This window comes from Trachypithecus francoisi, unplaced genomic scaffold (assembly GCF_009764315.1).
Source record: "Trachypithecus francoisi isolate TF-2019V2 unplaced genomic scaffold, Tfra_2.0 Lachesis_group16, whole genome shotgun sequence".
NCBI lineage: Eukaryota > Metazoa > Chordata > Mammalia > Primates > Cercopithecidae > Trachypithecus > Trachypithecus francoisi.
In genome coordinates, this window is record NW_022681461.1 from 21,155,580 (window position 1) to 21,167,839 (window position 12,260).

Below are 12,260 nucleotides of genomic sequence, written 5' to 3' on the forward strand. Positions count from 1 at the left end.
TTTGGAGAAAGGTAGTCTTATCAGGCATCTTATTTGTTGATTATTGTATTTCCTTATCACCCCATACTACAAAAGACTAGAGGTAGAACAATAATACTGCTGAAAAGGTAGGGTCAGGACTGGACTCCGGGCTTCCTCACTTCCAGCTGGAGGCCCTGTCCCCCGAGGATCTTTATTACGTAGGCCTTTAGCTCCTTGCCTAGAGGTGGCTGCCAAAATATACTTGATCAGAAGCCAACTCTCCTGTCAATTTAAGTGCTGACTCAGGGTTGGTCATGGTGATGATTTAGGGCTCAAACGAAACATCATGTTTCTTTTCCTCTTTCTCCTTGTCTTCTTCCCTTTTCTATTGGAACAATTGAGTCCTAGTGCCATTCAGCAGGGCAGAGAAAGTTGGTCACTCGGGAGTAGGGGAAGTGGCCCGGCATAGGTGTCTCCCCTGAAGAGGGTGAGGAGGGTATTCATGATTGAGGACAGCCTGGTGTATCAGACAGCCTAAGTAGATAAGAAGGGCTTCCAGGTAAGAGGGGTGCCTGTGGTGGGGGTGGGAACCCCAGCATCATGAAGAGGGAAGCCCCACGGAGAGACAGCCTAGCATAGGTGTAGAGTCCAAGGAAGATGCCCACAAACTGGTATGGGGACCCGGAGATCCTGCTGCGTAAGGATGACACTACCATAGCAGGAAGTGCCTTGTGTAGGGAGTCACAGCCAAAGGGGGCAAAGAGGGGAACTGCATGGAACATAGCCCTGGGTAGGGAACCAGAACCCCGATGGGGTGAGGACGATGTCCACGTGGGAGTCAGCAGCATGTCACGGACTGAGTCAAAGTGGGGTAAGGACAGTTTCTGAGGAGTGGTGGTGGCAGGTCAGAGCAAGGACAGGGTAGTGAGGGGTAAGGGGGACAGTGGCTCTGATGGGAGACTGGCTTCCTACAGGGGGATTGAGCAAATAAGGAGACTTAAGGATAATGGGAGCCAGATTTCTGAACTGTTGGGAGTTCAGAGTCACAGATATGGAAAAAAGAAAACTATTGGGGTGAAGTTATGGTTTTCAATACAGACAGATTAAAAATATAGATGGCAATGTATATGTGTGTTTGTGTATATATATGTATATACCTTCATATATGTTTATACAGCTATATACTTACATATATCCTCCAACTTTGTCTACTAGGAGAATCTCTCACAGTAATAAACACAGCCCAGATTTCCTCTTCTAGATACCATTCTCCACTAAAAGAAACCAGGGCTTCTTGGAGAGTTTCCAAGGATTCCAGGATTCAAGTCCTGATTCCAGGAGTGAGGTAGGAAACTTCAGTAGGAACCTTGTGTCAGAAAGCAAGGAAATGATAGAGATATATCAAAAGGACACAGAAACCAGCTTCAACATCAAAATGAATCACTGTTGTAATGGATTATAACCCCTTAAGTAAAGTAGAAAACTATGAGTCCTAATAATGTTAGTATATGGAAAGTTTGAGGAAGAATAGACTATTTACATAGAACCTCCCACATGAAGTATATATTAACGATAGCAGGAAAAAGAATAACTTCCTAATGGAGAAGAGAGACAGACAGCACCTTAACCAATGATCAAAGTGAATAATCAGCCGTCATGGGAAAACTGAATTTGTGCACCCCGATAGGATTCAATAAAAAGTATTAAGGGTCCATCCTGGCTAACACAGTGAAACCCCATCTCTACTAAAAAATATAAAAAACCAGCCAGGCATGGTGGCGGCGGGTGCCTGTTGTCCCAGCTACTTGAGAGGCTGAGGCAGGAGAATGGTGTGAACCCGGGAGGCGGCGATTGTAGTGAGCCGAGATGGCGCCACTGCACTCCAGCCTGGGGGACAGAGCGAGACTCCGTCTCAAAAAAACAAAAAAAGTATTAAGGGTCACTCGAGAAGTTCCTGCCAAAGATGCATGAATTGAATGAATTGAGTCCCACATCAGACAAAGCCAAATTGAGTGACTTCTACAAAATAACTGGCCCTTAATCTTCAAAAGCACCCAAGTCAGAAAAGTCAAGGAAAGACAGAGAAACTAACCATTGCAGACAGAAGACTAAAATCATTGACAACTAAATACAGCAAAAGATTCTCAAGTGGATCCTTTGTGATGGATTCACTGGACTACTGATGAAACTTGAATGCGGTCTGAGGATTAAATTGCTGTAATACAACAGTGTTAACTTGCATATTTTAAAAATAGTATTGCTGTAAAAGAATGTCCTGTTTTTAGGAAATACACACTAACATATCCAGGAGAAATATTTACTATCCAAGGTAGAGTCAACTTACTATCAACTGTTTCCAGGGAAAAATGTTCTTTGTGCTGTTCTTGCAAAGTGTCTGTAACTTTGAGATTGTTCAACATAAATTTTTTTTAACAAAGTTAGTTGTCATTTTTAAGAAGAACAACAACGAAAACAGAAAAGAACAAAAAAAAAGAGAATATGCCACATTAAAAGATGCAACACAGTGCTGGCAGGGAAATGTTAAGTGGTATGATTCATACATGAATTCTTTTCCCAGCAAACAAAATGCCCCGTGCAATAAACTACTGTCTCAGGTGGAGAATGAAGTAAAGCCTCACCCATTCCAAACAAGGCAACCAAAAGCCTGTTCTTATTCCATGACCACAGAAAAGTCCTAGAGAGAATGTGCAAAAGCGCAGGAAAAACACAAGGCCACATTTCCCATCTCATTATTATTGAAAAGGAATTTCTTTTATTTTTTAAAAATAAATACCGCTTTTTAAATGGTAAAATTAGTCTCCTTCCATTTAAAGAAAAATACTATCCCAATGAAAAGCTTTGCACTAGGAAAATGTTTCCTCAAGCATCGTTTTGGAAAACAAAGAGGAAAACGAAGCAAAAGTGCACCACCCTGACAGAGTGACTATTATGAACTATTATGATTCTTTACTTGTCTCCGTATTAAATGACTGTAATCATGGCATGCCATTAGATTTCCTCTGTGTGCTGTGTTGAAAGTAGCGTAGTGGTTAAGCACAGGTTTTGAAACTGACCAACTTCCTCATCTGGCTTCTGCCACTGTATGTGACTTCAAGTTACTTTCCAAACTGCTGTAAGCCTCAGTTTCCTCCTGTATCAAATAGGGACAATCTACTCCCTTATCTTGGGGTTTATGAGAGATTTAAATAAGATCATGGATGTAAAGTACTTAGCACAGTATGTGGCATGTTTTATGTATTCAGTAAAGACTTATTTTCTCATGACTACTTTTCCATGTTTTAAATAATCATCTGCTGTGGTCTGAACGTTGTGTCTCCCTAACATTTCTGTGTTGAAATACTAACTCCTATGCTGATGGCATTATGAGGTGGGGCATTTAGGGAGGTAGTTGGGTCATGTGAGCAGGGCCCTCACAAATGGGATTAGTGCCCTTATAAAATAGGTCCAAGGGAGTTAATGTGCCCCTCCCACCATGTGAGGACACAGTTAGAAGTTGCTGCTCTAAGAACTAGGGAGTAAGCCTCATCAGACACCAGATCTGCTGGCATCTTGATCTTGGAACCATAGCTCCCACTCAGCCACTCGATCACGAGGGTAAACAACCGATACTGTACTCTAGTGTGTTGTGTTCAATACATGACATGAGATGTTCAACACTGTATTATAGATGGTTTTGTCCAACTGCAGGCTAACAAGAGCTCTGAGTATGGAAACATACTCAGGTAGGCTAAGCTAAGTTATGATGTTTGATACGTTAGGTGTATTAAATGCATTTTTGACTTATAATAGGCTTATCATTATAAGTCAAGGAGGCGGAGGAGCAACTGCTCTCTGCCTACTGACCCTCCTTAGTAACATGGCTACTGGACCTTATCAGGTACTGGAAGCAGGCAATGTCCTGGCAGCTTATAGGGTCCCATGGGTTGGACAACTGTCAGTATCACTGTGCAAGAGCACCCAGTAAGGACCAAGTAAAAAAGGGATCCTAATGAGAGCCTGGCCAGTATTTGAACCAACACAAATGTGTCAGTTCTTCCTGAAGCCCAAGATGTGGAAAGGCTAGGCAATGGGTGGGTTGAGGTTTCCCTACCCCCCATCCTTTAAGAAGATAAGAGTGAAGGCACAGTGGGCATGGTGGTGCACGCCTGTAATCCCAGCACTTTGGAAGGCTGGCAGATCACTTGAAGTCAGGAGTTTGAGACCAGCATGGGCAACATGGCAAGACCCCGTTTGTACTAAAAGAACAAAAATTAGCCAGGCGTAGGGGCACATCCCTGTAATCCCAGCTACTCTGGTGACTGAGGCTCAAGAATCGCTTGAGCCTGGGACGCAGAGGTTGCAATGAGCTGAGATCGCACCAGTGCACTCCGGCCTGGGTGACAGAGTGAAAATCTGTCTCAATCAATCAATCAATCAATCAATAAAGAGTGAGAGGAGAGAATCTTCCTCTGGGTTCCTCAGCAGGAACTGACACCCGACTGCCTTTGTACCACAGGTGAACAGAAGTAACGTTTGCTGCATGCCCTGCCATTTAGAGTACCCAAACCACAAGCTCTTATGCCAAAGTGCCAACAAAGAAAACTACAACTCATCTGAGAGGCTGCAGTTTTCTGAAGGAGCCAACATTCAGAGGGAAGCTCAACACAAATGAATAGAACATACGCCCAGAGAAATAGCACTGCTGCAGGAGGAAGACAGTATCTTGACTCTGGAAGTAATAGGAGCACAAAGGATAGATTCCAGGGTAGCACACAAACTGCTCTGAAGAGTAAAAGACCATGATTTCTGAACAAAACAATTCGATAGATGAATGGAAGGACACAGTGGAGCCCAAACTGGAAGATCAAGTGCAAGAACACACACCTACCCTGATGCAAACAATCTCCCTGCTTTTTTTTTTTTTTTTTTTTTTTGAGACGGAGTCTAGCTCTGTCCCTCTGGCTGGAGTACAATGGCGCGATCTCGGCTCACTACAAGCTCCCTCTCCCGGGTTCCCGCCATTCTCCTGCCTCAGCCTCCCAAATAGCTGGGACTACAGGCGCCCGCAACCGCGCCCAGCTAATTTTTTGTATTTTTAGAGACGGGGTTTCACCGTGTTAGCCAGGATGGTCTCGATCTCCCGACCTTGTGATCCGCCCGTCTCGGCCTCCCAAAGTGCTGGGATTACAGGCGTGAACCACCGCGCCCGGCCCTCCTTGCTTCTTTTTTTTTTTTTATTTTTTTTATTTTTTATTATACTTTAAGTTCTAGGGTACATGTGCATGACGTTTATATCATGTATAACTCCCCAATGCAATCCCTCCCTCCTCCCCCCTCCCCATGATAGGCCCCAGTGTGTGATGTTCCCCTTCCCGAGTCCAAGTGATCTCATTGTTCAGTTCCCACCTATGAGTGAGAACATGCGGTGTTTGGTTTTCTGTTCTTGTGATAGTTTGCTAAGAATGATGGTTTCCAGCTGCATCCATGTCCCTACAAAGGATGCAAACTCATCCTTTTTTATGGCTGCATAGTATTCCATGGTGTATATGTGCCACATTTTCTTAATCCAGTCTGTCACAGATGGACATTTGGGTTGATTCCAAGTCTTTGCTATTGTGAATAGTGCTGCAATAAACATACGTGTGCATGTGTCTTTGTAGTAGAGTAATTTATAATCCTTTGGGTATATACCCAGTAGTGGGATGGCTGGGTCATATGGTACATCTAGTTCTAGATCCTTGAGGAATCGCCATACTGTTTTCCATAATGGTTGAACTAGTTTACAATCCCACCAACAGTGTAAAAGTGTTCCTATTTCTCCACATCCTCTCCAACACCTGTTGTTTCCTGACTTCTTAATGATTGCCATTCTAACTGGTGTGAGATGGTATCTCATTGTGGTTTTGATTTGCATTTCTCTGATGGCGAGTGATGATGAGCATTTTTTCATGTGTCTGTTGGCTGTATGGATGTCTTCTTTTGAGAAATGTCTGTTCATATCCTTTCCCCACTTTTTGATGGGGTTGTTTGTTTTTTTCTTGTATATTTGTTTGAGTTCTTTGTAGATTCTGGATATTAGCACTTTGTCAGATGAGTAGGTTGCAAAAATTTTTTCCCATTCTGTAGGTTGCCTGTTCACTCTGATGGTAGTTTCTTTAGCTGTGCAAAAGCTCTTTAGTTTAATTAGATCCCATGTGTCAATTTTTGCTTTTGCTGCCGTTGCTTTTGGTGTTTTAGACATGAAGTCCTTGCCCATGCCTATGTCCTGAATGGTACTACCTAGATTTTCTTCTAGGGTTTTTATGGTATTAGGTCTAACATTTAAGTCTCTAATCCATCTTGAATTAATTTTCGTATAAGGGGTAAGGAAAGGATCCAGTTTCAGCTTTCTACTTATGGCTAGCCAATTTTCCCAGCACCATTTATTAAATAGGGAATCCTTTCCCCATTTCTTGTTTCTCTCAGGTTTGTCAAAGATCAGATGGCTGTAGATGTGTGGTATTATTTCTGAGGACTCTGTTCTGTTCCATTGGTCTATATCTCTGTTGTGGTACCAGTACCATGCTGTTTTGGTTACTGTAGCCTTGTAGTATAGTTTGAAGTCAGGTAGCGTGACGCCTCCAGCTTTGTCCTTTTGACTTAGGATTGTCTTGGCAATGCGGGCTCTTTTTTGGTTCCATATGAACTTTAAAGCAGTTTTTTCCAATTCTGTGAAGAAAGTCATTGGTAGCTTGATGGGGATGGCATTGAATCTGTAAATCACCTTGGGCAGTATGGCCATTTTCACGATATTGCCTCCTTGCTTCTTTACACTTACTTAGGGGCTTCCCTTCTTTCTGCCACTCTGGCAGAAACATCTGTTCCTGTCTTAGGTCAACCCTGCCACTTGTGCGTTAGATACTCGTTAGATACCTTCTCGTCTAATAGAGGCATTGCTCCAACAGTTGTCTCCATCTGGCTGTTGTACAATCTTTTTATTTATTTATTTATTTATTTACTTATTTTGAGACAGAGTTTTGCTCTTGTTGCCCAAGCTGGAGTACACTGGCATGATCTCGGCTCACTGCAACCTCTACCTCCTGGATTCAAGCAATTCTCCTGCCTCCACCTCTTGAGTAGCTGGAATTACGGTCATGCGCCACCACGCCCAGCTACATTTTGGATTTTTAGTAGAAACAGGGTTTCACCATGTTTCTGGTCTCCAGACTCCAGGCTGGTCTCCAGCTCCCGACCTCAGGTGATTCCCTCGCCTCGGCCTCCCAAATTGCTGGCATTACAGACATGAGCCACTGCACCTAGCCTGTTCCATCAATTTTTATCTCTCTACTGCATATGCTCTAATATTTCTCATCTTAAAAAAAATTCTCCACTCATCGCTATCAATTATTACCCCATTGCTTTGCTGTCCTTCAGGGTAGAACTACTCACTTTTCTATACAAATATTTCAAGGCAAACTCCAGAAGATCACAGTCTGTTTTACACTTGGTTCAGTGAAGTATGTTTGTAGTTTCTTCAAATAACAGATTTATTTAAGTGTTTTGAATATTCAGCACTCATTTAACTTCTTAACCTACCAGAATATCATTGTATTTTGGTATTAAGATAATGATTTTAAAATTATTTGAAATCCAAATATTAATAATAAAAATAAAAGGAAATGTTCTTAAAAGAAGAAAAAAGTCCTTACTTCTCTCTTGATCCCAGTCCAATTAGATTTTCATTGTCACCACGGCAGCCAAACAGTCCTTAACTGTACTCATGACTACCAGATCAACTGACTCTACCTCTTAGCTACCCTAAACCTAATTGACACTTCTTTTTTCTTTACTTTCTCCTTCCTTCCTCCTTCCCTCCCTCCCTCCCTTCTTTCTTCCTTCCTTCCTTCCTTCCTTCCTTCCTTCCTTCTTTCTTCTTTTCTCTCTCTCTCTCCTCTCTCTCCCTCCCTCTCTCTCTCTTTCTCTCTCTCTCTTTCTTTCTTTCTTGCTTTTTTTTTTTTTTTTTTTTTTTTGACAGAATCTTGCTCTGTCACCCAGGCTGGAGTGCAGTGATACAATCTCAGCTCACTCACTGCAACTTCTGCCTCCCGGGTTCAAGTGATTCTCCTGCCTCAGCCTCCCAAGTAGTTGAGATTACAGGCGTGTGTCACCACGTCCAGCTAATTTTTGTATTTTTATTAGAGATGGGGTTTCACCATGTTGGCCAGGTTGGTCTCAAACTCCTGACCTCAAATGATCTGTCTGCTTCAGCCTCCCAAAGTGCTGGGATAATAGGCGTGAGCCCCTGTGCCTGGCAATTGCCTTCTATATTAAGACTCATTCCTCAGGTTATCTCACACAGGATCATGACTTTAAATGCCATTTACCTGATGACTATTTCTAAATTTTTATCTCTAATCTATACTGTTGATTGAATTCTAGCTAAGAGATCCAGCTGCTTACTCAATATCTCCATTAGGTTATCTAATAGAAATCTCATATTTTACATGTTTAAAACAGAACTCTTGATTCTTCCCCCAAACTATTTTTCCTGAAGTTGTCTTAAACAAAAAATAAATTTCATTTTTCCAGTTTCTCAAGACAATAACTTTCAAGTTTTCTTTGACTCCTCTTTCTGTTTTACCACATTCAATCTAATGGCAAGTCCTCTTCATTCTAGCAAATCACCATTGCTCTATTCTCCACGATTGCTACGATCCAAATACCTTCATCTATCAGCTAGATTATTAGAATAGATCTTTAACTGTACTACTAACTGTACTACCCACTTCTACCCTGACTCCCTTAGAGTCCAAGAACTTTCCAAAGCAATCTTTTCAAAATGTAATTCAGAGCTCTGAGAATTAATGTTGTCCTCTCACTCAGCCTCAAATATCAGATTGTCATTCTACCTTGAGGTCATAAAGTACTTTTTTTCAACTCTTGATAAAATATAAACATGAAAGGTAAAATCACTCCTTTGGTGACCATCATGAACTATGACATATGCAGAACCTCATCATTTGCTATACATTCTCTTCAAAAATCTGAAGTGATGGCTTATGACAAAAAAATCCTGGCCAGGAGTGGTGGCTCACGCCTGTAATCTCAGCACTTTGGGAGGCCGAGGGAGGCAGATGACTTGAGGTCAGGAGTTCAAGACCAGCCTTGCCAAAATGACAAAATCTTACCTCTACTAAAATACAAGAATGAGCTGGGCATGGTGGTGCACATGTGTAATTCCAGCTCCTTGGGAGGCTGAAGTGGGAGGATTACTTCAGCCAGGGAGACAGAGGTTACAGTAAGCCGAGATTGCACCCCTGCAGTCCAACCTGGGCTATAGAGCATGACCCTGTCTGAAAAAAAAAAAGAAATCCAGAAAATGGTGGGAAGCCATGGATTCAAATGAGCAACAAAAGCATAATCAACAATAAAAAGGCAAATAAACTAATTAAAATGAGGTATTACATTTGAACAGACATCACTTCAAAGAAGACACACAAATGGCCAATACACACATGAAGAGATGCTCAACATCATTAGTCATTAGGAGAATTCAGTGTGGCTGAGAAAATACACATGTTTACCCAAATCCCAATAAAAACCTTGAACTCTAAAGTTGAGGAGAATCTTACAGGCTTCCAGAAAGAATGAACAACTTACCTGCAATGGGAAAAAAAATATTAGACAGGCAGTATCAAACCTCACACCTAAAACATTGGAAACTAGAAAACAGTGACATATCCTCACACAATACTGAAAGAAAAGGACTGCCACCCAAAGATCCATGCCCAGCAATTATTTCCTTAGTTGATGAGAGTGAAAGAAAATAAATACATGGAGATGTAAAAGAGAGAAAATCATTATATTGGCAATGTACTCTATTTGAGGAAAATACTCAGGAAGAGACTAATGAAACATCAAATTAATTAGAATATATTATAAATCTCAATATAAGAAAAGATATAGAAGAGTGATTGGTAAGCAATGAACCTTTATACATGTATATACACATATTGCAGAGTTGGAGAGATTCTGACTGAAGATAAGGTAAGTGTAAACAAGGGCTCTTGAAATGGAAGATTTATAAGAATAATTCAAATGACACTCTAGAATGAAAATACTCACATGATATCAGAAAACCCCAGGTGTTGAATATTGGGTTAGGGAAGAGAAGGAAAATACAAATTTTGAAAATTCACCAAGCCCATGAATTTCTAGCTGAATTTTATCTAACCTTTAGAGGACTGACAATACTACTTTTACTTAAATTACTGTAAGCCATAGAAAAGGATGAAAAGCTCCCAATCCACTTTATAAAGGCAAAATTAACTGAATCAAAACTGATAAAAATAAGACAAAATTGAAAATTATAGACAAGCTCATGAATATAGATTCAAGAAATCTAAATAAAACATTTCTAATTAGAATCCAATAATGTATCAAAAAAAAAGATAGACCATGACTTCTTCCACGAAAATATGGGTGGTTCAGTACCAGGAAGTTTATCAGTATAATCTATTACACCATATTTTGAAGGAGGATGTATGATCCTATCTTTAGGTACTTACAATTTATTTAGTAAAGCTGGGCATGGTGGCATGCACCTGTAATCCCAGCTATAAGGGAGGCTGAGATGGGAGGATCATTTGAGGCAGGAGTTTGAGACGAGCCTGGGCAACATAATGAGATCTTGTCTAAAAAAAATAATAAAATAAAAAATTGGTAAAATGGCAGCCATACCTAATGAATAAAATAAGAGTTAAAGAAATTGTTTAATATAAAAGGCTATTTACCAAACCAATAGCCAATAGTATCCCAAAGCACAAAATGTATATACATGTATATATACATACAAATGGCTAAAGCCATTTGAATTGAGCAGAAACTACACAGGAATGCTCACCATCATCATGACTAAACATTGGCTTAGAAGAGATTTCAATCACATTAATACAACAGTATTAAATAATTGACCTAACATTTGAAAACAAGAATAAAACACTTTGCTTTTCTCATGGTGTGATTGTTAAAACCAAAACCAAAACAAACAAACAAAAAAACCACTCAGGTGACTCTGGTAAAAACCTACTACAGGAAATAAAATACTAAGATAACACAGTTATCTTAAGTATTTTTAAATTAATAGCTTTTTCCATATCTTTTATTTATTTATTTATTTTATGAGACAGGGTTGCCCAGGCTGGAGTACAGTGACACGATCTCTGCTCACTACAACCTCCACCTCCTGGGTTCGAGCAATTCTCCCACCTCAACCTCCCAATTGGCTGAGGCTATAGGCACATGCCACCATGCTCAGCTAATTTTTGTATTTTTTGGTAGAGATGGGATTTCACCATGTTGGCCAGGCTGGTCTCTAACTGACCTCGCCTCGGCCTCCCAAAATGGTATAAATTACATAAAGAATCCCTCCCAAGTGCTGGGATTACAGGCGTGAGCCACTGCGCCCGGTCAGTTTTTTCCATATCTTAACAAGAAGTACATAGAAGTAGAAACATGGAAAAATATTTCCTTCACAACAATGGTAAAACATAAAATATTTCAGAATAAATTTAGCAAGAAAAAGCAAATCCCATATGGACACACACACACAATTTTACTGAAGAAAGTAAAACACGGTCTGAACAAAGGAAAGGAAACTATGTTCTTGAATGGAAAAACAAATACTATAAAAGTGTCAGTTTTCAGAAAACTAATATACAAATGCAACATAAATTCTATTTCAACACTATTAATTTCCTATTCCTGCTATAACAAATTGCCACTAACTTAGTAACTTTGAAATAACACAGAATTATTCTCTTACAGTTCTGGAAGTCAAAAGTTCAAAATCAGTTTCACTGGGCTAAAGTCAAGGTATCAGCAAGACTGATTTTTTCCGGAAGCTCTGAGGGAATAATCAATTTCCTTCTGTTTTCAGCTGCTCCTGGTATCTGTATCCCTTGGCCTGTGATTCCTTCCTCCACCTTCAAAATGAGTCACTCAGATCTCTGCTTCTGTCATCACAGCACCTTCTTTTCCGCCTCTGACTCCCCTTGTCCCTGTTATAAGGATTTTTTGTGATTACTTAGAATCCATGGAATAATTTGGGATCATATCCCTATCTCACAATAATTAGTTTTAATCACATCTACAGAGTCCTTTTTGCCATATAACATAACATTCACAGGTTCAATGGACTAGGAAGTAGTCATATCGTAGGGATTGAGGGACGCACATTATCAGTCTAACACAAACACCAGTAAGATTTTTAATATTGTGATAGAACAATAAATGCCTGAGAATAGCCAAGAAGATAGGGA

General features: G+C 40.4%; 1 long non-coding RNA gene across 1 annotated transcript; it reads left to right on the top strand.

Moving 5' to 3' along the window:
* Nucleotides 1-363: 363 nt before the first annotated feature.
* LOC117098447 lies at nt 364-4,873 on the top strand. The gene is made up of 3 exons (XR_004443410.1): nt 364-520; nt 1,177-1,306; nt 4,478-4,873. It is a non-coding gene; the product is annotated as an uncharacterized LOC117098447 (long non-coding RNA).
* Nucleotides 4,874-12,260: the final 7,387 nt, after the last annotated feature.